At 47.7% G+C, this 26333-nt stretch overlaps 1 protein-coding gene across 1 annotated transcript in view; it reads left to right on the top strand.

Moving 5' to 3' along the window:
* Positions 1 to 2266: 2266 nt before the first annotated feature.
* The window catches only part of LOC119387153 (luciferin 4-monooxygenase), a 40072-nt gene continuing 16005 nt past the window's right edge, over positions 2267 to 26333 (top strand). The window contains exon 1 of the mRNA XM_037654459.1: positions 2267 to 2498. The gene's annotated coding sequence lies outside the window, so the exon portion shown is untranslated. The remainder of the gene's footprint in view (positions 2499 to 26333) is intronic.

The raw sequence follows: 26333 nt of genomic DNA, 5'->3' as shown, positions 1-26333 counted from the left end.
CTATTTTTCTTTTTTGTCATCTGACCGCGTGCATTTTGCCGTCGAATTTCTGTGACGGAAAACGTCATGAAAGTCTTGATGGACCCCGGCATAACGCACTTTCGTGTTAAAAAAAAGAACATTTGTGTAACAAGTCAAGAGGGCGGTGCCCATGCGCCGAACGTAAAATCTTCTATAGAGGTTAGCGTTAAGGCTCCGGGTTTTCGAATAAATCCGAAAAAATCCGATAAACACTCAACGGTAAAATTTTTGACAATTCGGCTTTATCCAACAAACTCCGATTTTAAAAGCGCATTTTCAACGTTCAAAAGGCGTTTTCAAAGCTGAGAATCATCAATCGAAAGCAGCGCACCTCCTTCAGTGGCAGCAACCTCGTAAAACATTCTTGCGTCTATTACAAAAAGCTTTAAAGGGACACTAAAGAGGAACTATGAATCGGTTTAGATCGATAAATTGTGCTCTGAGAACTGTAAAGTCATTAATTTCGCCATCATACGTTTATTAATAGAGGAGAAAATTAAGTTCAAAGTTTCTTTTTAAATTTCGCGCCTAAATCTCCCCGCGTGACGTCACGGAAGTGTACTTATCGTATTTTGACGCCACTGGCTCTACAAAATAACCCAAACTTGGTATATTAGGTCTATGGCCCCCGCAGAAGACAATGTACTTCATTTTTACCGATTAGAAACTACGTAGTCCCTAGTAGGCACCGTCAAAACATGTGACGTCACGGCGAATGGTGCGGAAACTTCAAGGTGGCGTCGCCACCAACCTTTCTTCTTTTTTGCGCGATTTCTCGTTTACTAAGCGTCTTCTCGCAGCAAGCGTGGTGTACTTTACTAATATGAGAAAAGTCGTTTTGCTCTTTAGTGTCCCTTTAAGGTTGTAATACCAACAAACGTAGGTGTTTTCTATTCAAGTATTTGTGCTTGTATGTATATCTGTTTGTGGATTCAAACCTTCAACACATCTAGAATACACTTAATGTGTTCGCATGTTTTCTTGTTCAGATATAATTTCATCTAAGATTTAGGAATAATAATAATAATAATAATAATAATAATAATAATAATAATAATAATAATAATAATAATAATAATAATAATAATAATAATAGGTCCTTTATTTCTCATCAAGATGATGAGGGAAGCTGGGAGAAAAAGCTGAGAAGAAGCTTGACTAGGTCCTGCCCCCCCCCCCCCCCTAAAAAAGTACACTTTGGCAAGTTTACAGCAGAGCACATCAACAGCCTTATTAACAGGGTAAATGAACAGGAAGTGAGAAAAAATGGAAGGACGGAGAAACAGCATTATCAGCAACACTGCAACGCATTTTAATTGGAAATAAATTTAATAAGAACACATTGCACAAACTTATACTGCAAATTAACGGAGAACTGGATATTTACGCAAAATAAACGCTGATAAACGCCGAATTTTCTCTCAAAAAAATAAACTCCGAAAACACCCTTCGAATTTCAAGAAAAGTAAACTCCGAAACCACGAAGCCCTAGTTATCGTACCTCAAAAAACGTTAACCTTTCGATTGGGGACCCGCCTGGCAAGACAGGTATACATGGAGACTCCGAGCACGTGACCAAGATGACGCGAATTACACTGTATCCGCAGTAGCGGTCCCAGACGTTGCCATTCTTGCGTGAAGGAGGGGGAGGGATAACATTAACCGTTGGGGTTTCACGTCCCAAAACCACGATATGATTACGATGGACGCCATAGTAAAGGGCTCCAGAAATTCCGGAACCTGGGGTTCTTTAGCGCGCATCTAAATATAAGTACATAGGCCTCTAGGATCTCGCCTCTATCGAAGTACTGCCGCCGCGGCCGGGTCAGTAGTTGAGAACTATAACCACTTGACCAACGTGGCTGGTGAGGAGGAGGGGGTGGCGTGCAATGAAAGCGGGATCGCGGTGTGAGCGGCCAAGATTTGTTCTTCAGAAAGAAAAAAGAAAGACGATACCATTGTGTTTACACATTGATGCACTTAAAGGAGCAGCAACTGTTTCGATGCTGCCCATTGTGGCCCACCATATGCAAAAACACTCTACGCTTATGAATGCGCTTGGCGCGAACGAAGCCGTATCGGCTTCTTGTGAATACCGCAACTCTCTGTTTCTTAATCTGTCATTTCTTTGTGACCTTTATCTGTTGGCACTGACGGTTAAAAACAAGCTACACGAGCGCTGGCGGACATTTTCCGCTGGCCTTACTGATACGTTATCCTGCACTCTGGATTTTAGCGGCTACGCTCATGCTTCGGGCGTCATCGCCGCCGATAGGAAAGTTGTGGTTCTTCCTTGAGCATTACATTTCGTCTATGGCACTTTGACCGATATGACTATGCACTGTCCGGCCTGCGCAGTTGGCAAGTCATGTGCACTACAAAGGCACAAGGACACCGTCTGCTCCTTGCACTTGGCAGCAAGGTCTGTAGCAAGCTTCACGTGTCCTCCTCACAGGTGCGGCGCGTCCTTTACGCAGGTACGAAAGCATTTCATTTCTCGGTTTTGCAGCGAAGCTCTTAGAGTTAACGGGATTTTTTAACGGCGGCCTCCCACGAAAAAAAAAGAAAGAAATTTGGGGAGGGGCGTAGCATTTAGGGAAGGGCGTTTCAGCTCCACTAACGTGAAACCTGTGGAGGGGTGAAGCATGCAGTGTGCGCCTGTGTTTCCCACAGCAAAATCACTGCTAACGGGCAGTGAGAGACAGAAGAGAGATTAGACAGAGACCCGCAGTCCGCTTTCAGTTAACGTGCACGCTGCGAATCTTTATTGTTCAACTATACGCACAAGAGAAATCTCCCACCGGCACTACATTGCAGGTCAAGATCCAGTGCTTATATATACGCTGTGGCCGGTGAACGGTTGTGCATTGCGAGCAGTCGTTTTTTTTTAGATGCGAAGCAGCTCTTTGACTCACGTGTGTAACGCCGTACGTTACGTGCGTCCGTACGAATGCGCCGCAACGCGTTCCCGTCGCCGTAGGTGTTGGAGCGTTGCCAAGTAGGTCACGCCATAGCTTTGCGTTGACGTCACGCTCCCCTCTCACGCTTCCCTCGCAGGTGCGCGCTGATGTCACTCTCCCTCATCCGCAGCATGCTCGCGGTAGCGCCCGCAGCTGCCGGCTGCTCCGCCCACTCGCAACACCTCTGAACGTGTCACTTCTCTCTCGCTTCACCCGTGGTAGTCAAGGCGAAACGCGCGCCTGCTCCGGTCCAGCGCCCGTGTCTCGACTCTGAAGAAACAACGACTACGAAGTCTCGCCAAACGCTTTAATGAAACTTACACGAAACCCAACCCGCCTCCCGTGTCCTTGCGTTTCAAACAAACGTTTACTCGAGTAAACGCTACACCGAGTTTCGCTTCAAACCGTTCTTCCAGCACCCGCGTCGACGCCCGTTTCAACCGGGTCAACGCCGTGCGCACCGCTGCTGCTTCGCATCCCATCAGGGTTCCCTTCGGGGAGATGGTCCAAGTTTTGTAGCGTTAGCTACACTTGCCTAGCCGGAGCCGATTTCGCGTGGGTCATCATGAGCCGTGCTGCGCATGCGCGAGGATGAGTGCGGAGCCGGCATCTCACGCGCTCTCCGCCACCGCCGCGCGCCGCTCGCCGCTGCTAGTTACTGCTGGTGGCGGGAGCGGGAGGAGTGGCGTCGAAGCCGGGCAGACAGACTGGCGCCGGCGCACGCGACTCGTCGTAGCCATGGCGCGTGCAGCTATTCGCCTTCGCTGTGCAGTCGCCGTCTAACAATGCGCTGGCGCCGCTTGATAGCGCCTCTAACTGGCGTTTGCAGGTGGGTAACGCCATGGAGAAGGAGAACGCAAATGCTGCTCAACGGCGCAGAAGAGCTGAGAAGCTTATGTCATCGGATCCCGAAGTAGTTGCCTGGCAATTAGCGGTTCAGCGTACGAAGAATGAACAGAGGAAGGCTAAACGTGCTGCGGAGACACTAGAGGAAAGGGAGGAACGTCTAGCGAAGCGGCGTCGCCAGGATGCTGAGCGACGTGCCCGACCACCTCTGCAGCAGCAACAATAAGACGCCGTCGATGATGTCAAGGCTCGCCGATCGACTGCCTATACTGTGAAACTTAGCGAAAACGCCAGTGCGACTCGGACCTTCGAGACGGACTTCGTAAACAATCCGTTTGGATACGTGAGCAACGTGTGTGAAAGACTATGGGACCTGAAAGACTTGACGCCGCTAAGTAGTGCCATGCGTGTAACGTTGAGTTTAGTGGCGGCGCCTGAGTGGGGTAAAACCGTGGCGCGGGTTTGTACAACGTGCAAGAACTTTCTCGTTAAGCAGAACATACCGCTCTTTAGCGTTACCAATGGGTATCGTTACCCGGCCATGCCGCCAGGTCTACCGGTTCTGAACGATGTGGCCGAATGTGTGTCATTGGAGCAGCAGTAAGCATGATAATCAAGCTAATCCTAGACAATCTGGAAAGCTCAGAATAATCAGCTGAACCTTTGCTAACGCTACGTATATCCTGGCATAGCCGAGCTAAGCCACTGCAATTTTTTTTCTATCAAGAAACTCGCTAGCAGACGCTGCCTGCGTCGGCGTTGTCTCTCGCGGGCGAGGGCGCGTTCTCGTTCCTTGCGATCTGGTAGTTCAGCGTTCATCGCAGAAAGAGCGTTTCCATAGTTAACGCGCGCCGTTCGCTCTCTCTCGCCACAGGGCGAGCGCTGAGGTGGTAGCACCCTCTCTTGCGCTCAAGCAAATGAACCGTCACGACAGGACACGGCGATACACGCCGACACGCCGAGACGCTATAGGGTGCTTCGTAGAGCACTGCACGGGCTCGGGCCTACCCGAAAACCCGGGCCTGGCCCGGGTAGAGTAGTTTTCACGGCGGGCCCGGGCCGGGCTCAGGTCTGAAGCTTCGGGCTTAGGGTCGGGCCCGGGTTTGAGGTGGAGGGCTCGGGTCGGGCCGGGCTTGGACAATGCTCAATTCTTAAATGGACACTAAAGTGAAACAATGAATCGGTTTAGACTGATAAAGTGTACACTAGGAACTCCAATGTCATTAATTTCATCATCATACGTTTATTATAGAGAAGGAAATCAAGGTCAAAGTTCGATTTTTCAATTTAGCACCGAAATCTCCGCTCGTGACGTCACAGATGTCAGACTGTATTTGAGTATTTTAGGCACATGGGCTCAACGAAATTTTCTGAAACTTGGTATGTTAAGTCCGTGGCCCCTCAGAGGTCGATGTACTTCACTTTTACCGATAAGGAGCTACGTAGGCCCCAGTATACGCCGTCAGAATCTGTAGCGCCACCGACATCGACGGGATTGCATGGTGAAGGAAGAAGAGGTCGGGCGTGACCTCCAGCGGCGCGGCAGCAAGGCTGGAGAGAGGGGCGCAGAAAATAAAGAAAAAAGTCACAGTTTCGCCGCAAGGGCGAAGCAATGAATGCGATAGCAAGAAAAGCGGGCCGTGATGGACGCGCTGCAACTACCGTGCGTCCATCACTACCCGGCAGCTACTCGACAGTTTTAATTTCACGTGCGTAGGGACTTCTCATACGCAAACGTGAAAAGTACACGTACGTTACGTGCACGGCATCTGAAACTCTTTTAGCTACACGTACGCGACGCGCGGTGAGAGCTAGGGTGCCTTGATGCGCGTTTTGTTGCGCGTTGGCGCACACATCGAGGCACACTAGTGAGAGCTACCACGTAGCCCCATCTGCTGAGAATCATGAACACTGCGGTAGCTTGTTCGAGCGCCCGCGCGAGCAGACAGCACAAGGGCAAGGTTCTCCCTGCGCAAATATAAGAAGAAGCGAGAGAGCTGGCCGACGCCTTTAAGTGCGCCCGCCGCGCTCCTAGCGCCATCTCGCTGGTAATGAAGAAACGTTTATAAGCGCCTCCGTCTCGGAGGACTGCAAACGGTAAAGGGTGTGTATATAACGCTGGCCGTTAGCTACCTGAGGGATGTACGCTTTATGGATTAGTGCTTAGCGCAGCGCGCTGCTACATCAGAGGTCGCTGGTTCGATTCCGCGCTTCGGAAGCATTTTTTCTGATTTATTTTTCTTTGGGATATTGATGTATATATACATACTTATACATATACGCAGCATGACGGCGGCGACGGCGACGGCAAAAGTCAGCCGAGACTGTCCATATAATTGCTATCGCAATAAAAAGTTAGTGGGGTTTAGGCTCCGGCGCTAGAAGGACGTGCCGAGTCGTCTTCTTATGTATGCTCCACAAATTGGTGCCCGATTTCTTGGGCACCATCTGGAGTGGAGCTGCCCAGTTACTGGCGGATGGGTGAATAATTCCTAATTCCAGCATGTGTTCAAATTTTGGACGTGCAACTTTGAGCTTGTCCGGAGCAAGCCGACGTGGCAGGAAGAAAGCAGGAGGTCCGATAGCAACGACGTGATGACGTACGTCGTCGAACACTGGTTTTTCCAATTAGGCGGTGCTGTGAAATCAGGGAATTCTCGTAGCAAAGCCGCGAATAGTTCATTGGAACCCGTAGCACAAGAGAGAGCTGAATCTGTGGTTCCCGGCGCAGCAATGCCTTTCACAGAGAGGCAAGTTGTCGCGTCTAGGAGACGTTGTCGCTTGACGTCGACAAATCTATGACGTCACGGCGTTTGCTGAGCGAATTTAAAGGTGGCGTCGCCACCCGCATTTTCATTTTGCGCGTTTTCTGGCTTACCAAGAGCCTTCTCGCGGCAAGCGTGGTGATTTTGGAATTTTTCTATCCTAACAGTTATGTGGAAAGGGGTACCCGTCACCAAGCAATAGTGACAGCTGCCCCTTCATTTATTTTATATTTCAATAAAAAAAGTAATTTACCGATATTTAAAAAATGCTTTTTCTTTGTAGTGTCCCTTTAATACGTTTCTTTCAGATACGTTGTGCACATATATGTTCCACATTTTACCTCGAAAAAACACTTTTATTTGCGGTGCAAGCTATTTGGAGAAGTTTTATGAGGGACGAGTATTGAACTTCTTTTGCTTCTTGCATATGGGCCTACTTGATTTTTCTTAAACGGAAGAGCGCTTATATAGTTAACCAGGCGCTTATATGGTTTAACATCTCGCCATATTGTGCTTTATTTGCATTCGCTATTATTTTATATCCCAAATGTTATTCTTTAATCACAGTAATAAATGTAATACAGTAAATTTATGCCTATAACTTATCATCACAAGAGCGATCACGGAGCTCCACAGCGGGGAAACGCTCTTGAAAGTTCCAGCCCTCCACTGCACGGACTGCACGTAGTCTCGTTACATATAATCTCAATAAAGACACATTCTTTTCCTGTGGCTACGTCATGGCTCCCGGTGTTCATGTGACACAAGGTGGACATGCACAGCCTGCTTTGTGGACACACATGGTTAACATCTGAGCTTTCGTCTTGTTCCGCAATATCAGGGGTCTCAAATTCACCCCAGCTGACGGACCGCATTCACGAAAATTTACTTCCGCAAGGGCCAGGACAGGGACGAAGGTAGGAGCGGGGAGGGCTTGAAAAAAGGCAATTACGAATTCCGTGCTGGGTGATGTCCTCTTACCTCAATTCATGTGCACCCAATGAGTAAGCGTCGAGAAGCTTATTCGCGCCTTTATTGCCAAACTGTTTTAAGGTGTTCACAAAATTGCATTTCTCCTATTGGAAATGCGCCAAATGGGACGGACGCGTAGAAGCGACCCGTTGCAGGAGCTAGTCGAGGAGACCATGGTCATGGTGCATTATTACAGTGAACTGTAATAATGAGGACTAACAGACAATAATGCTACAGTGTACTGTAGCAATACTTTACTTTACCGCTCCCAGACGCCGACACCACCCATCCGACCAAGAACACTGCGAGAAGAAAGTGTGAGATATAAAAGGCCCGTTTGTAAATCTTCCAGAGCGTGTGACCGTGTCGCAGTGGATGGCGTGCCCGGGATCTGTTTTCGCGGAACGAGAGGTCGTGGGTTCGACTCCCGTTGGTGGAACGTTTATTGCGGTAGCAATTATATGGACAGTCTCGGCTGGTTTTTGCCGTGGCCGCCGTCATGCATATATATATATATATATAAACCACAAAGAAAAATAATTCAGAAATACTTTCCGACGCGCGGAATCTAACGGCCCACCTCTCGCTCCGCAGCGCGCGGCGTTAGACGGCTAGGCCACGAAGAGTACCGTCTTTCAGCATGCTAACGGCGAGCTATTTATACACACCATTTACTTCGGCGTGCTTTCTTACTCACCAGCGAGATTGCGCGAAGTGCGAGAGGAGGCGCGCTTTAAAGGTTATCGCCCCGCACGTAGCGTTGCGCGCGCCCGCCTCGGTGCACTTCGCCTGCGTGCGCCTCGTGGAGGGAGCAGGGGGGCTGTATATCTTGTGCTTTCACCGCGATGTCCGCACTGAAGTTACAGAGCGTACAAAGGTCACTTCGCTTGCTGCAGCAGCCACGTTTGCGAAACGAGCACGCTGTTCAAACAGAAATAAGTAACAACTGCAACACTTGATAGTTCGCGCTCGCCCTGTGTGTGTTCTTTTCGTGCGTGCTTTGCGCTTGAGCGACGCGCTGGAAATTTCGAGCTGCTTTCCGTTCTTCGCGTTACATCCCAATTTGTTGCAATCGCATTCATTGCTTCGCCGTTGCGGCGAAACTATGACTTCTTTTCTTTAAGTTTTTATTTGTCATCTGGTCGTGTGCATTTTTCGACGTCATTTCCGTGACGGAAATACGTCACAGAAGTCCTGGTGGACCCCGGCATAAAACACTCTCGTGTTAAAAAGAACACGGTTGCATTTGCAGGAAAAACCCCATTATATTTGCAGGAAAAATAAGTACAGTATACCACTGCCGCACAAACTTTCATCGTGCACAGTACGTCCGCTTAACTGTTCCCACCGTGAGCCCCTTTTTACAAGAAATTACCTTAGGTAATTACCTTAATTACATTAATTACCTTAATTGTTAGCGAAGCAGGCGCGATCAAGGCGCAGATATTTCCCTTTTAAAACGCCTTGCGGTCGATTCCATGTTCGGGCAATGTCACCTAGATTATTGGCTCGGGCCCCTGTCGGGCCCGACTTGCAGTCGGGCCGGGCCGGGTCGGGCAGGTGAAATTTTTCTCGGGTTCGGGCCGGGCCCGGGTCTCGCTTCAAGTCACCGGGCCGGGCTCGGGCGGGTAAACTTGAACGAGTTCCGGGCCCGGGTCGGGTACGGGCCGAAAATCACGGCCAGTGCAGTGCTCTAGTGCTTCGTCCCTAAAAAAAAAAGTGGGAAGTTTGCACTAGGTTGCGCAATGCTTGGCATAGCGAAGGTGGTTGATGCTCAGCTCGTCGTGCTACAGCACGGGAATCACAACGCCGGCGGCGACTGTGTCCAGCGTGCTTGGCCGAAGAAGCGGCAGCCAAGAGACGGCGACGGACGGATCCGGAAAATACGCGCAAAGCTTGTCACTCTGAGTGTGTTGAAATCGCTGTCCCTGAGCCACGGTGTAAGAAACTGTGGCGGTTGCTATGACGACGGCTCGGTGGCGGCTGCTTCATGGCGCGGCGACAGCCTGGCTATTTTTAGCAACGGCACAGCAGGGATGTTTTGTTAACGGACGTCTTACTGCCAGCTTTAACAGCTTCGCTGTTCAAAAAAAAAAAGGCCTTCAGCGATTTAAGCGAAGACCGCATACATGCTTTTGGTATCGCGCGTACTGCACCTAATTTAATTTCATAATGAACAAGCGCGAAACAAGCATCCAGACCATATAATTGATAAGACGTGATAAGCCCATAGTTCTCCCCCGCGTACGCTTTCGGGCAAAGATTGCTGTTGCGCAAGCTTCCGCGGTGACGGTAGCTTGATCTACGTGACGCTTACGTATACCCATCGCGTCGCAGCGGTGTTGTGGATTTCTGAAGGAAAAAATTGTAGCGCAAAGCAACACACGGACAGACAGAGAGGACGGGACCGGCGCTAACTTCCAACTGTGTTTATTCAAGAAACGTACGTACATACATAAGGAACACAAGAACAGCAAGGGCATGACACTCGCGATAATCAGGCACAAAGCTAAGGGGGGATCATATCTATAAGCATTGTCAGCAGGAAATCACTTTTTTGGCGAACATTGCATAACAAGAAAGCTCCATGACTTTGGCGGTTGCACGCATGTTCAACAGATTGCAATTCTGAAACCGCTAGATAAAGGAAAAAGGACCAAAGAATAAGCAAGAAAACTTGGAGATTGTTCATAAAATTGGTTTTTTTACATGGCGATAACAACGGTTCTACATGAACAGTAACTAGGAAGCAATGCGTCATACGTAAAAGCGATGCTTCAGTATACATCACAAACGACGAATTGCGGGCGTAACCATTCAGAAAAACCAATGAACAAAAAACAAACAAGAAAAACATTTTTTTTTTCTCTAACGGAAGCGCGTGTGCTTCTGCAAGCAGAATTGTAATGAATACGACAACAAAACTTAAAGGTCCAATAGGGTGCGTCAAAAAATCAACAAGAAATAACGGCAACAAGACTTAAACGTGCAAAGGGGCGTCAATAAAACAGCAAAAATGAAAGTAAGATAAACCCGAATGAGGTGAAAGTTAAACATGCCCTTCCAAGAAGGTCACTTCATTACTCATGAGTGTTATTGAAGGCGTGCTAATGCAGTTGTCACCGGTCTATAAAATATAGTAGGCTTCAACTATCTCCCTTTCCGTCCTATCTAGTGCCCTCTTTAGGAAACTTGTGCGCGCAAACTCAGGTGTGCACCCGCATCTTTTGCAATGCTCGGCCAAATGCCCTCCCGAGTTGTTCTTAACAGACAGCGCGTGCTCTCTGGCCCTCTCATTGAAACATCGACCTGTTTGTCCTATCTAAACTTTATCGCAGCTGAGGGGGATCTTATATACGACATTGGTATCACATTCGGTGAAAATAGTGTCATGGTTCTTTTCACATTTTTTGCTTTTTCTTTTTGACATCATGGAGCATACCTTCGAGAGCTTGCATGGAGCCGTGAACACAACATTGACACTGCACTTTGAGAGTGCTTTTTTCAAGTTGTGCGAGATACGGTGTACGTACGGTATAGCTATCGTGGGTTGTCGCTCACGCTCATTAGAGTCATTGTTTCCAGGACCTTTAAGCTTCTTCAGAAGGGACTCGCAAACACTTGAGACTAGCAAAGCAGGGAACTTTGAAGCATTAAGGCGGACAATTTGCAGTTGAAAACTAGCATGCATTTGATGTTGGCAGGATTTTTCTAGAGAAGCCTTCAGGCAAGTCATGGCGATACCTCTCTTAACAAGTTTTGAGTGGGCACTGTCAAAGGGCAACAGACTTTTCTTAGTTCTGGGATTATACATCCAGCAAATGTGCTTGTCCGTGAAGGACAGCTTTAAATCAAGGAACTGAATGCTGTTGTCCTCTTCCATTTCCCTAGTGAACCGAAGCCCTTCACCTGCGTTGTCAAATGCCTGCTGCATGTCTGAAACAACTAGATCCGGAACAGCGCTACCTTCGCAATTTAAGATGACCAGGTAGTCATCCACATATCTGTAGGCCTTAGTGACGTTAAATTTTTCTAGTTCTGGAGCCAAGCGCGTGTCAACAGCTGATAAGATGTCACATAACACAGGAGCCACAGACGAGCCTATGCAAATGCCCACGGATACACGTCGCGAGACAAGCGCCACCTTTTGTGGAACTCGGCGTGCTTGTATCCGCGGTGGCTGTTCGGTGAGCATAACCAAGTGAAACAATGTTGTGCATGTCGCTGGATAAAGACCACAGCTTCAACGAAATACACAGCGGATAGCATTAAATATATAATTCAGAAGACCGGCTGATCTTCAAAGGGATTTTGTTGTCAGTGTCGTGGAGGTTACTCTCCTAAATGTGCAACGCGCTTAACATTTACGAAATTTAGTCCGAACTTCTGTGCTGCTTTAAAGAATCGAAGGAAAAAAAAATCACAGCATATCCACGGAGTGAATGATGATGAGTGGGCGAAGCTGCGGAGGTTCATCGGTAAACCGTGAATCTTCCGTGAATTCTGCCCAGTACATCATCACCGACGTGAGATCGGGCGCGTTTATAATAAAGGTTCGATGAGAGTTATGACGACTTGCAGCTCACTTTAATTTTACATGTACGCTGTGAATTTTCATTGTTTAGAAAACCATTGCTTTAGAAAACATCTGGCGTCTTTCGTTAAGCAGCTGGCGTCTTTTCGTTTTGCTTTAGAAACATCTGGCGTTCTTTCGTTTTGCTTTTAGAAAACATCTGGTGTCTTTCGTTGGTTTATTTCATCAATCAACGGCGTTTTGAACAAATTTTTTATTGTTTAATCACGCACAGGAGAAATCTCACCAGGCACTACCTTGGAGGTAAACAATGGCTGCTAATGGGAATGAGAGACAGAAGAAGGCAGCTTTTAGCTAACACTTATACTTCTACTTCTACTAACGTTTCCTACTGGAACATGCCAATGGCTGCTAATGGGGAATGAGAGACAGAAGAATTCGGCTTTTAGTTAACGCGCACGCTGCGAATTTTTTATTGTTCAGCAACGCACAGGAAAAATCTCCCACCGGCACCACCTTGGAGGTCAAGATCTGGTACTAGCGTTACGACTGGTTACGCACTACGACCAGGCCCCGGAAAGTCGCAAGTTCCAGCGATCGCCGCAGAGGGCGAAAAAATCGACCGCGGCGAGTTCCAGCTTCAAACACAGGGAGTGGATCTACTAACCTCTGTGTTAGGATAACATGGCGACGTTGTGGTGGCCGCCATTCGCGCTATTTGACTTTTTATGTAGGGGCGCCCTCGTCGGGCCCAAACTTCAAATTAAAATATTCTTGAAATAAGGAAGTTTAGTTGTTTGCTTACTGTTACACTTCAATAAACAAATTGCTGTTTATACGAAGTGGCCTTGCCTTGCCAGTTACCACGTCATCAATCTTTTGTAATAGTTTTTGCTCCAACAGACTCGTAGTTGTCAGCAGCCTATCGGCATCATTATCTTCATTTCAAAATATACGGCGGCAGAGGCAACGTAACGGCAGGTAACGGTTCACGGTGCATTCGGATGGGTCTCGCGCTCTTTCGTTTCGCTGTAAAAGTTTCCAGTCACTGCCGGCCGAGACACTCGCTTTCGTTCTATTTGTCTTGACTTGTTGAAATGCTTTCGCGAAACGCATTCAGCAGACTTCGGGAGAACGAAGAAACCGTTGAAGCGTTCACCGGATGAACACTCGTTTCAAGCCCGAGAATATACGAACCGGTGAGTATAAAAACCTACTGCTTCAGCTTTTTACCACCGTGTGGGTGTCACACGGAGGCGACGCACTGCAATATTAAAATTTTCAACGTGTCAAACTCTGTCGATGAGAAAACGTGCGATCCTTGCGGCGTGGCTTCAAATGGGAGCAAGTTGCTGAGTTTATCGTTCGGTTCACATTAACCAGGCCGCTGCAATAAAGAAAGGCAACTGCATCACCAACGTCTTGCATGTATCTTCGTAACTAGCCCGCATATCAGTGCAAAAAAAAATACGAGTTATACTTTGCCGCAGTCGCATTTGAGAAGCCAGGTTTAGAGGTCTCATTTCTCCTGTTGTCAGTTTAGGTTATTTTTACTACACATTTAGTGCAACGAAAGCTTCACATAATTGTGAGTGCACATTCACTTTATTGTGATGAAGAAACGGACACTATAATCAGAAATATTTTTGTCTTTTTTCTGCCATAGCCTCCTGGTCTGACAAGGAAACAGCTGTGTGCAATGAGGAAGGCACCTGTTACATGAAACGCCTGTAAAGAAGCTAGCCCGAGTGAAACAACATGCATTATAAGGTACGTTTACATATATGTATAACAAACCGCTGTTTTTGTTCACTATGTTTATACGTTTATTTTTCCAAAGTTTAATATTCACTGATAATGCTTATCAATATCTGGTGATGTCATTGTTTTTCCAGGATTGCCGGGCAACGACAGGATGACTACCCCCGAATGTCCACTCTGCAAGTGCGGCGAAACATGTGAACGTCTGCTACAACAGGTCATCTTGAACCTCACGCTTGCAATGCTGTATTTGTGAATGGTTTACCAAGCATCTCATGGAGGGCTGCTTACAATCGTCCACAAGTATTAGCTGTCTACTGTGTCATGCAATCTACACCGCAATAGCGTTGAAATTGAGCACTAGCTCCTGGCATTAGTTACGTTACCTGGCACTGCTGAGCTCAACGACGCAGGTTTTATACCCAGCCACGGTGGTCACATTTCATTGGGGGCGAAATGCAAAGACGCTCGTGTGCTTAGATCTGCGTCTGAAGTTCATGGAAAGACGGAAGCTTGAAGAGACGAAGAATTTGTTAACAAGAGGTGTCGCTGGAGCAAATGTTTCGACAAGCAGTCTTGTCTTCTGCAAGGCTACAACTGCGTTTGTTTAACTCCAGTCAATTAGAATCAATCTAGAGTTTCCCACTACTGTATGACTCATAATAATATCATGGTGTGTAAATTATAAATTTAAGGGTAAATATATAGAAGTCTGTCTGGCTGGGCAAGATTATAAGAATAAAAACACTCTCCAGCCACATTTAATCATTAGTCTTGTTAATTTAAAAAAACTAAGAGACCAAACGGGTCTCGAAATGTAGGGTCAGTTTTTTTTTTAAATTATAAATCGCATTACAAAACGAACATCACGGCAGTGAGGGGAATTAACAGTCTTTCCAACATCTAATAATATGTAGGGTTTAACTTCCCAAAATCACGATACGCCGTAGTGGAGGGCTCCGCAAATTTCGACCACCTGGGGTTCTTTGACGTGCACCTAAACCTAATTACACGGGCCTCAAACATTTTCGCCTCCATCGAAAATACAGCTGCCGCGCAACGTAAATGCAACATTTAGTTGTGCCTTATGAGACAGTTTACACACTATGCTCAAAACTGTTTTGCCTTAATTAACTGTGTTTAGATCATAGAAGTTTACAAAAAGATACGACAAAGCTTTACAAGGCTGTGCTCAATTACATTAGCCTTTGCACATATGTTCAATGGGCTCCTTCAAATTATTTACAGCTAATAAACAAATTATAAGTGTGACGAGCACTTCTTCCAGCACAGCTTCACCAAGCACGTTTACGTTGTCGTGATGAGTGAGATTGTGTTCAGTGAGTATGGCAGTGTTTTCTTTTTTACATAGCAGAGAAACGTGCCAAATTTGTTTGAACACACCTACTTCTGCTGTTTGATTAAATTAACATGTCACAGTTGTAGCACCTACCACTATGAAGTGAAAGTCTGTAAACTACTGTCACGAAAAAAAAACTAGGAAATCGAAGAGGTAATTTAAAACATACATGAACTTGGACTTATCCACAGCCACACTACAAGATTTTACGTATTGTCACGGGGTCGTGACGTCGACGAAAGCAGCAGTCGGTGTGTCCAAGATGAAACTTTTTATTCGGCCGAACTTGTGGCCGGGAAACGAAAAGTCAAACTACAGCAATACACACTGCACACTGATAGCGGCGAACAGGCGTCGGCCGTCGATAAACTGATCTGTGGCAAGGCACGTCAGCATTTATACCTGCGGCATCGAACATTCCAGCATTATCACTGGTTGCTGCGTTAGTTCGACAATAAACTGAGCTGTTTGCAATTGCACGTTCCAGCCTAGCAGAAGATCCTAAAATAATCTGGAATGTTCCCAGACATTCTGGCACGGTTTGTGCAATGCAGTAACTACACGTGCAATTGGCCAATAACATAAAACATAGAAAGAAAGGAGCGCATGTGACATTATTTCAAGCCGGAGCTTCTAAAAGTAGCAGGGAGAATACATACGTGTGCTCCCAAGCCCAAATATATTGAAAAAGTAAATAACACAATAACAAGTATGCAATATATACATGACCTTTATTTATCCAGCATTGGCACAGGTTGACATCGTGCCCCACAGTTTGATTTCGTGAGTGTTTGCTTGCAACAGAGTGCTCAAGTTCTATTGACATGTCTATGTGATACAGAGATTGTGCTTGCGGCTGAGCAGTTGTTTAGTGTTCTGTGCGAACACCAACGAAGATGTATGTACACTGCATGCCTAAAGCTTATTTTCTTAGAATTGTGCTTGTAGAATCTGTAAGCACTCGCCTTATATCTCTGTTTCTTTAGCATTCATCTACGCTGCATACTCAGCAGTCCGATTACTACTAGCGCCAAGAAATTCTAGCTGTAGAAACTGTGTAACTTAACTATATCAAGGAACAAAACGAGCCTGAAATATTTTCTTCCACCTATTACCTGAATACGTACTACCTATGGTATGGCTTCACGGCCGAGAAATTCGTGCCTGCCCTGTAGACACAACGCGATATTCCTTATTTGTAACGCATTCAAGGTGACATCGCAGAGCGAGAAAGATGCAGAACTGTACGCATCCGCGATTGTTTACGTAAAAGATTAATCAAAACTACATTGCTGTCACTGCGCCAACTATCTGTCGGCGTAGCGCACGTTTCGTTTCCGACTCCACACCATGCACTCAAAGATCAACACAACCTGGCAAGCGCCGCATAACTAAAGGAAGGATAAGACCCTTGTCCTAAAGCTATGCTGTTAAAACTCGGACGCTGCTACACAACGAGAGCAACGTTCTTTCAGCGATCTCGGTGTTCAGTTATATGCACATATTTGTTAGCTTTCAGACTGATTACACACGTACGGGTTGAAAGCTTTCGACGTGTATGAGTGACTTGTTTTGCTTGGACCTGACTGTATACATTGCTTGTACCAGCTTGGGCACTCACAATAAACGATGCAAACCTTACTTGATTGACGTTGTTTTTGCCAGTCGAGGCCAGTTTGGTCACCTGGCGATAAATATTACACACGCGAGCAGCGATTTAGCAACAACAAAGAACAAAATACCATAGGGAGCAAAAAGCGCAGTAGCGCGACCAGGACAAACCAACCGCAAAAACGCGTTTGTCTAATGATGATGATAGTACTTGCAGCGCCATCTCGCCTCGCTCTATTGCAGTTCAGTACGCCGCCGCTACCCTTATTTCCGTACTACAGGCAAAGGTACAGTTTCCGTTCTCTAAAGTGGTAGATATTCTCTGCTACGACTACGAGGGACGAACGGGTGCCGCTTTAAGGAGCTTCGCCCCTAAAATTATGGCCGCTTCGCACTAGTGGTGCCAGGCCTCAAGGAAGAGCGCAGCTGGTTGGCCTTCCTTGTTTCTCTTTATTTTTTTAGAGCGCAGCTCTTAGGCGCCGTTCCTGCGTTGAGCGGCGTGGGCGTCGTCGGCGTAACCGATAGAGCGAACGAGGACGAAAGAGGGCGAACGCGGAGTGCAGCGAGCCGCTGTGTTAGCGTCTGGGATGCTTCGTGCCTGCTCGCGCTTCTTGTGGTGGCTCAACGCATGCCTCTCGTGCACGGGCACGGGAAAGTGGGTTGACCTGCGAGGCTTGGGAGAAGAAGAAGACGTGCGTTGGTCGATGGAAAACTTTGTGTGTCGAACACTCTAGCGGGCTCTTAGACTTTGCGTCCAATTTTCCGGACACAAGTTCACCCATAATAAACAAGTTTTAGAGCGCAGCTCTTGGGCGCCCGTCCTGCGTTGAGCGGCGTCGGCGTCGTCGTAACCGACACAGCGAACGAGGACGAAAGAGAATGAGCGAGGAGCGCAGCGTAGTACGAAAGACGGCGATAGCGAGGAGAGCGCGAGGAAGAGGGATCGACAGTGGTAAGACGACAGATTCCGCGGCGCCACAGTAGTGCGCGCAGTCGTGCGGTGGTCGATGACGTCGTCATTGAGGTATGCGGCGAGGGTGTCCACCGATACCATATATGCAAATAATGCACTGCATGAACGGATGCCTGTCTGCAGCGGCTGTGCAACGCGCCCACGCGTTTCCGACATTTCCCTCTATTTTTCTCTTCCTCTTTCTTTCTATCGCTTTCCTTCTCTCTCTCTCTTTCTCTCTCTCTCTCTTTTTCACGTGTTCGTTTTCGCTTGAGACTCGCTCCTGCTGTACACGGTAGTGGGACATGCCCAATTCCTGTGGCGCATACACACATGAGGGGTTTTGCACTTGACTGTAAAGATAATGAAGAGAGCGCGTGCCGGTCCATGATGATGATAGTTTTTTACGACAGAGCACAAGTTAGCGACAGCCTAAACAGCTTGGCTGTTAGAGAAGCATGAAGACTGGACACAAGAAGGGAATCGCACAACATGAGCGCTGACGAACGACTCAGCGCAGCCTATTGCGGCAAGAAAATATACAAGATGAAAAGGCGAAGGAAGAATGTACAGGACTTGCTAACAGCGCAGTGATAAGAGGAGGTGGCAACATGACATCTTCCTCGTGTCAAAACAGCGCCAACTAGCGCAACACATTCTACTTTTCAAGAAGTGAAACCGGTAGTTCACTGACACACCTATTTCTCTTCTCGTTGATTGCAACAGTAAGAAGGAAAACACGACTCATGTCTGTTCTTTCTTCGCTTTTTAATCGTACATATTTTTTAGCCGCGATGAACCACGCTCAGTTCGTCGGCGCTCATGTTATGGGATTCTCTTTCTGCATACAGTTCCGCACTGTTTTTTTTTTTTCATCGAAGTAACATCTAGAAACTGACCCTTCGGCAAACCTTACTGCTTTAAGTTCTGGCCCCCTCCCGAACCGGGGTAATCTATACAGCAGTCAAGGTGAAATACGCCAAGCCATAACTGAACTAACGAAAGAAGATGGCTGACCCCTCTGTCATAGGAATCAGTATAACACGAAAGTGAAACATGTCGTCACAGAAGTAGTTGATTATAGAGCGGTGAATAAACGGCGTCAACGAAACAACCACAAGAAGAGCGGCCAGCGAGCGCTGGTCCGTCGGGCACGGGACGCGGCAGCGGCTGTTGGAGCTCTGGACTGAGAGCCCCACCTGACATCTCTCAATTCTAATAAAAAGTTCTCTCTCTCTCTCTCTCTCTCCTTCAAAGCGTTGTGAAAAGCCAAGAGAAACGCTACGCGCGTAGAGTCTTCCCTCTAGCCTGGCCGTTAATTCTCACAGGGCGAGCCAACGTTTCTAGGACCAGGTCAGTTTCGCAGCTCCGCGCGCGCGCCGGCACAAGCGACTGACGCGTGAACTAATGGTGCTGCTGTGAGCCAAGCGTTAGAAGGTGGATCGACGTGTTTTTGTAAGTGTAGTAGTTGTGTGCACATCGTGGGCTTAACAAGAACGTCGATTACAATGGCGTTTGAAGGGTAACTTACGGTCTGACGTAACGGCAGAACTCACGTTACAGCAGACGCCAGTATTATCGAAACGAAGTCCACTTTACGGTGCAATAGCGTGAATATCATACGTAACCTTCGTTAGCGTCTTCCTCCGAGGTCGGGCAACACTTGAATATAGCTTGCTGAATCATAGGAATACAAATGTACTGTTTATTAGTAATGTACTGTTAGAAATGTACTGTTTATAGGAGTAAATATGTAATGTTTATTGCTTTGTTACAAAATTAGATAGCCAGTACTGCAACCACAATTGACGTTGCACTGACATTACGCCTGCATAAAGTATATTTTTCCAAAGCAGCTCCAAGACCTGGCGTGGCTCTTTGGTAGAATACCTGAGTGCCATGCAAAATCCTTGTGTTCGATTCCTGCTCGGATCCTAATTTTTATTCTTTACATTCGCCGGGTCAACGCTGCCGATGTCGTTTTTTTAACGCTCTCGCATTTAAATTACCGATGTCCGTTCTCGCCGTTCCTGGGTAGATATAACTTGGCACTCACCTGTGGCGCATACCCGCATACCACGGCCCATGGTATACGGGTATGTGCCACACGTGTCTGGAGGGAAGGGTTTGACGACGTATGCGACGAGGTTTGCACGTTACTCATTTCATGACCATGCGTAGACGGACGGACGGACAGACGGACGGACGGAAAGAAACGCTCAAAGTGCCTTAGGTTCGCTAAGAAATGCTTCGCATTTAAAACTGTTATTGTTGAACGAGATGGCAACTGCGCTATTAACGGCTACAAAAAAGTGCACATGCAGCTGTTGCGCACTCTGACCACTGTCGCCGATTTGGAAAGTGTGTTAAAGGAGACAGACAGCCTGAACATCTGTGGAGGCATACAACCAGCCAAGAATGTGCCCGCAACCCTTACTGTTCACCATAAACACTGCACAGTGTTTACAAAGCGGCTCACTTGCTTTCGCTGTTTGTGCCTACGAAGACAAATGCGAGCCAGAAAGCCTGCGAAGGTAATGAAAACCAGAATACAAAACGTTCGGAACCTCTCAAAGAAGGTGGCCCCTGTGACTGTCGCAAAAAGGAAGAAAAGTGAGGAGGTCCTGGCTCTTAAGCGAAAGCTTTCCACACTTCCGAATGAGGGAATCGAAGATGCTTTTGCTGAGCTTCCTCCTTTGCAAATGCTGTCATTCATGACATCGCTAACGCAGCTGAAAGTGAAAGCAGCCTGTGGCATGCGCTATAAGGCTGACTAGATTCTTAATTGCCTAATACTGCTAATTGCAAGCCCACAAGCATATAAACTGATAAGTGACATGAAGATGTTACCCCTTCCCTCGATGAGCCGCGTGACTCAAATACTTAAAGGTATATGCCTTTAAGTATTTGAGTCACGCGGCTTAAAGCCGTATTTGAGTCACGCGGATCGAAGCCGTATTTACATGGTATATACCATGTAAATACGGCTTTAATCCTATTTGCTTGGAGGCTATCGCCAAGCAGTTTGACAATAAGACTGACAATCGGAGGTTTGGCTCACTAATTCTCGATGAGATTAAGTTGCGACAGGTCTATGATTTTAACAAATCAAGCTGTAAAATTGATGGCTTTGTTGACTATGGTGGACTGACTGTCAATGGAAGGGACAAATCAGCTCGCGGACCACGCCCTTGTCCTTATGTTTGTGCCGATATTTGAGGGATGGGTTCAGCCAATTGCTACTTTTGCAACTAAGGGCGATGTACCCGGCAAAAGTTTGGCTCAACTTGTTTTGGAGGCAGTGATACAACATCACAAGCACGGCGCGACAGTTATTGCTGTTGTAAGCGACGGAGCCGGGAACAACAGATCAGTGTGGCAGCAGCTGGGCGTCAGTGGAAGCATGGAAGCACCTTGTCACAAGATCCCACATCCTTGTCTGTCTGAAGGGAACTTTCTGCATTTTCTATGTGATGTTCCACATGCCTTAAAATGTGTCCGAAACCATCTACTCAAGCACAAGTGTGGTCACGTAAGAACCCGTCAACATTGTCCTCGTAAAATGCCATAAAATATGACTTTGTGACACTGATCTGCATTATATCTTTATTTTCAGGCTGGAGACAGCCGTATTAACTCTTTATGAGACCGTATTAAATTCTTTATGAGACTGAAAAAAAAAAACCACTTGAAGGTCGTTCCCAAGCTAATTGCAGCACACGTTCAGCCATCAAATCTGCTCAAGAAGTCTGTGCGACTTGCAGCACAGGTGAGCTCCACTGCTCATGTCTAAATATTCTCACGTGGTCGTGACGGTGAAGACGACGGCAGTCGGGCTATTAAAGACGAAACTCTTTGTTGGGCGAAATGTGTTCGGGAACGGAAAAAACTCGGAGTCACATATGTATTCGCCTACGACGACTCGAAAGCGAACACCATCTTCTTTTTCATCTGATTGGAAGTATTGATCCTCTCCCTACCCCTCCAAAAGCTTTCTGCACCTTACGTGGTTTTGCACTGCCCCAGGCATTGCAAATCCGAGGTGCACCTTCCTGCACCTCGGATGGTTTTGCATTGCCTCCGTGATCGGCCTACCCATCACGGATGTAATGCAAAGCGACCATGTCATGTGATGACATCATCATTTGACGTCACGTTGTACGACGCGACAGCGATTTCATACTGACGTCATGATTACGTCACAAATTTTACGGCTAGAATTACGGCTAGAATTTTTAGAAATTGACGTATCAAGAACCAATTGACTTGAGCTTAACTTTTTTAATCAGAATATTAACTATAGGGTACATAAGGGCGTCTAGGCTAATGCTATGAGCTGCAGAATACAGGGTGCTCATAGCTGATTTCATCTTCTGCTTTTTTTTTTTCAGAGATGTTTTGGTGTTGTTCGCTCGTTCCGTGGCGATCATCCGACAATAGTTCAGTTCAGCCAGAAATATAGGCTTCTCTCTGTGTTCACTCCAGTGAAGAATGCTGTCAAAGGAAACTGTTCCGGCCAAGCTGACACTCTGCTTTTGTCTCTGCACGAAATCCTTGGGCAACAAGCAAAGGCAGCTGCCGAAATTAAACATGCCGTCGAGGCAACGCTCCACAAGAAGCTCTTAGGCATCGCTATTTCCAAGAGTAACAATAGTAACGTATTCTGTCACAGTGATGAACTAGGTGAGCGTGACTGCTAGAAGCCAGGTACCCAAGAAATGGTTGTTTATTATCTTGCTGGATATACGCACAAAAAGGTTACAAATATTGTAGCCTGAAGGCAATGCCTCGACATTCTCATAGCCGATGCTGAAACACTCGAAAAGAAGGGAACCGACTTCTCTCAAGCTCGCCTAACAGAGATGAGGGAATTCAAGTCAGGCTGCCTTCATCAGCCATCACTCCTTCTCTACACTTCCATCAAGAAAGTCCAACACATCATTCGCCAAACACTTGACAGCCACCCTACCCTGTGTTTGGTGACTTGTTTTGGGCAATGTTGGAGCAATTAGAGGAAGCTTCCTTGCCCGTGGTCGGCTGCGCGGTTCACTTTCAGGAGGTCACAGCTAAAGTTATCAAGTTTTATGTCATCACGAGGGCATATTTCTATCCATAAAAAAAGAATAATAGAATAATGCTGATATCCGAACAAGTGCAGTCAGCAAGAAAGAAGGCAAAACTGTTGTAAGTCATAAGCATTTCTTAGATAATCGTGCAATGCACAATAAAGAATGCCAGTCAAGCAGGGCAAGCTCTTCTGTTTCTCTTTCATCGTTTATGTTTTCCTTCCCAAACATACTCTGAAAAAAAAAAAAGAACGTTTGCGAGTAATACAGTTACGCATCAATAATCGGCATCTGACTTGCTTGTTTTCTTTTTTTGAAAGCTCTGCGCTCTCTTTAACAGCACGCCCTTCGTGACCGGCAAGTAGCGAGTGCGCGGCATAACCCGGCGAATGCATGCGAGAGAGATGGCTGATAACTGCGCTGTCTAATATCTCTCTCTCTCTCTCTCTCGAGATCTCTCTCGCGAGAGAGATGGCTAATAACTACGCATTCCAACAAAATTGCGACTCCGAGAAAACTGAACTCCTAAACAGCGCTTCCGTGATAGCGTGGTGGTACTTTCGTTGGGCCGTTTTACAAGCCGACGAACGCTGGAAAGAACATGAAAGACACCAAGCCGATTCCGCTCGAAAACAGCGTTCCGGGGGCGGCCGCTACTTATAAATAAATAAAAATAAGTTCCCCGATAGGGAAATGCTCCTGAATTTTTGTGGTGATTATGGAGCAAATGTGTAACAAATTTTGGTTTCTGAAGCAGTTGAGCTTACTGCGCAATTGTCAATGGCGAAGCTCGGCTCTGACGACTGGCGAGAGCTGCCACAACGCGGATCATTCGCGCGGCAGCCGACGACGCGCGCTGCATGAAGCAAGATTAAGCAAGATAAGCAAGATTAAAGCCCGGGTTTTAAGCAAGCTGGCCCAGCAACGCCACTAGTTCTCGCGTCGGCCACAGCGTCCACTTCGGAGAGCGCGCGCCTACGAGGAGCTGCGAAACTGACCTGGTTATAGAAACGTTGGGCGACCTTGCGTTGGGCGTCTCTTAACGCTCACTATCTAGCCGCTGCTGCCATCGCCGGGGGCTGGAGGGGCACAACGCTCTCAGAACCTGTTTGTCTGAAAGCCCCAGCGACGTACAACGGCGTACCTGACGGCGGCGCACACCTGAGACGACGTCTGCGCAATTCGAGCTTACCGATACAGCTTCGGGTGTCATGGGACGCATGGAATCGCCGAGTGGCTGAGGGCCTTGACGACGAACCACGCTGGAGAGCGAAGTTCGTCGGAGTTCAAAGCTCCGCGAGCAGTGACCCCCTCGTCGAAGCTCCCTTGCCACGTTTGTTTACATCCGGTAAGCATTGTTTTCTGTCACTTGGCCCCCATGTGCGCCGCCTTCCGCCTGTGGGCTTGGCGGTTGCCTTGATCGTTCGCCGTTTCTCGGTGCAAATACTTCTGAAAATTCGGTTGCCGTCGTGTATTTTAAATTATCTCGCTCAAGGCATAAGGTACTTGTGGCCCGTCACGCCATGTAGACTCGCTTCTTCCGGCCCGTTCCGCAAAGTCTCATGCGGATGACTCACGGGAAGCGCGTTAACTGAAGTCTGAAGCGTTGTTAAAAAAAATTTGCACTGGCTTAGCTCGGCTATGCCAGGATATACGTAGCGTTAGCAAAGGTTCAGCTGATTATACTGAGCTTTCCAGATTGTCTAGGATTAGCTTGATTGTCATGCTTACTGCTGCTCCAATGACACACATTCGGCCACATCGTTCAGAACCGGTAGACCTGGCGGCATGGCCGGTTAACGGTACCCATTGGTAACGCTAAAGAGCGTAATGTTCTGCTTAACTAGAAAGTTCTTGCACGTTGTACAAACCCGCGCCATGGTTTCACCCCACTCAGGCGCCGCCATTAAACTCAACGTTTCACGCATGGCACTACTTAGCGGCGTCAAGTCTTTCATGTGCCAGTCTTTTACACACGTCGCATACGTATCCAAACGGATTGTTTACGAAGTCCGTCTCGAAGGTCCGAGTCGCACTGGCGTTTTCGCTAAGTTTCACAGTATAGGCAGTCGATCGGCGAGCCTTGACTTCATCGACGGCGTCTTATTGTTGCTGCTGCAGAGGTGGTCGGGCACGTCGCTCAGCATCCTGGCGACGCCGCTTTGCTAGACGTTCCTCCCTTTCCTCCAGTGTCTCCGCAGCACGTTTAGCCTTCCTCTGTTCATTCTTCGTACGCTGAACCGCTATTTGCCAGGCAACTACTTCGGGATCCGATGACATAAGCTTCTCGGCTCTTCTGCGCCGTTGAGCAGCATTTGCGTTCTCCTTCTCCATGGCGTTACCCACCTGCAAACGCCAGTCAGAGGCGCTATCAAGCGACACCAGCACATTGTCAGCACACGTCACCCCTCTCGAATGCGCAGAGCAGCAGCGGCGAGTCGCGCGCGCCGGCGCCAGTCTGTCTACCTGGCTACGACGCCACTGCTCCCGCTCTCCGCCACCAGCAGCGGCGAGCCGCGCGCGGCGGTGGCGGGGAGCGCGCGAGATGCCGGCTCCACACTCATCCTCGCGCATGCGCAGCACGGCTCATGATGACCCATGCGAAATCGGCTCCGGCTAGGCAAGTGTAGCTAACGCTACAAAAATATATCAGCTTTCAAATGTGCCGGTTGACTCAGCCAGCGCCCTAAATGCGTCATGTGTCTCGTACGTCTCTAGCACACTGGACCCGCAACGGTCAAGACGGGGTCACCAAATGAAGCGCAACTAGCCGCTCTTGAGACAGCGTCTTGTCACTGGCGTGCTCTCCTTTTCACTCGTCTCGCTAGGAGCACCATTCTTCGGGCTTGGCTACGGAGCTTTTCACGCGTGGCTATCGGGTTTGCATCTTTACCTCCACAAAGATACAAGTAATGGCCTGGTGTATCGCACGCTTTCGTGTGATAAGCTGTTGAGAATAATCGTTGTCGCGCCGAACTCGTCAGCTGCTTTCCACATGTGGCGCGTATCGTTGTAGTCAATCGCTAGCATGCTGTGCTTGGTTGGCATCGCGGAAACAGCATCGTCACCCGGAAATTTCCTGTTTGTTTTTCGCTTGGGCATGTTCATTCTTCACGCCATACCGTGTCTCCCGACGGCAGGAGAACTATTTCCGATCGCGACAGCGCCATAGATCACCACCTCGTTCTAGAAACGTTGGGGCGAGAGGGGGAACGCGGTGCGACAGCAGGTGAGCGTCGGAGAGCTATTTTCCGATAAGGATGGATGCCATGAGCGAGGCTTGGGCTAAAGCCACCACCTCGCGGTGTGTTAAAGCGTTGCGAAATTACACTTCTGTTGGAAACGTGCCGAATGGGACGGTCGTAACAACGGCGCGTTTTTTCTTTTTTTTTCGATCCTGGTGGCACACATGTCACCGCCACGTTATAAAGGGGACGCTCATATAATCCATCCAAGAGCACTGCGAGAGGAAATGTGAAAGAGAA

Source organism: Rhipicephalus sanguineus, chromosome 3, assembly GCF_013339695.2.
Source record: "Rhipicephalus sanguineus isolate Rsan-2018 chromosome 3, BIME_Rsan_1.4, whole genome shotgun sequence".
NCBI lineage: Eukaryota > Metazoa > Arthropoda > Arachnida > Ixodida > Ixodidae > Rhipicephalus > Rhipicephalus sanguineus.
This window is presented reverse-complemented; position numbering and strand designations above follow the sequence as displayed.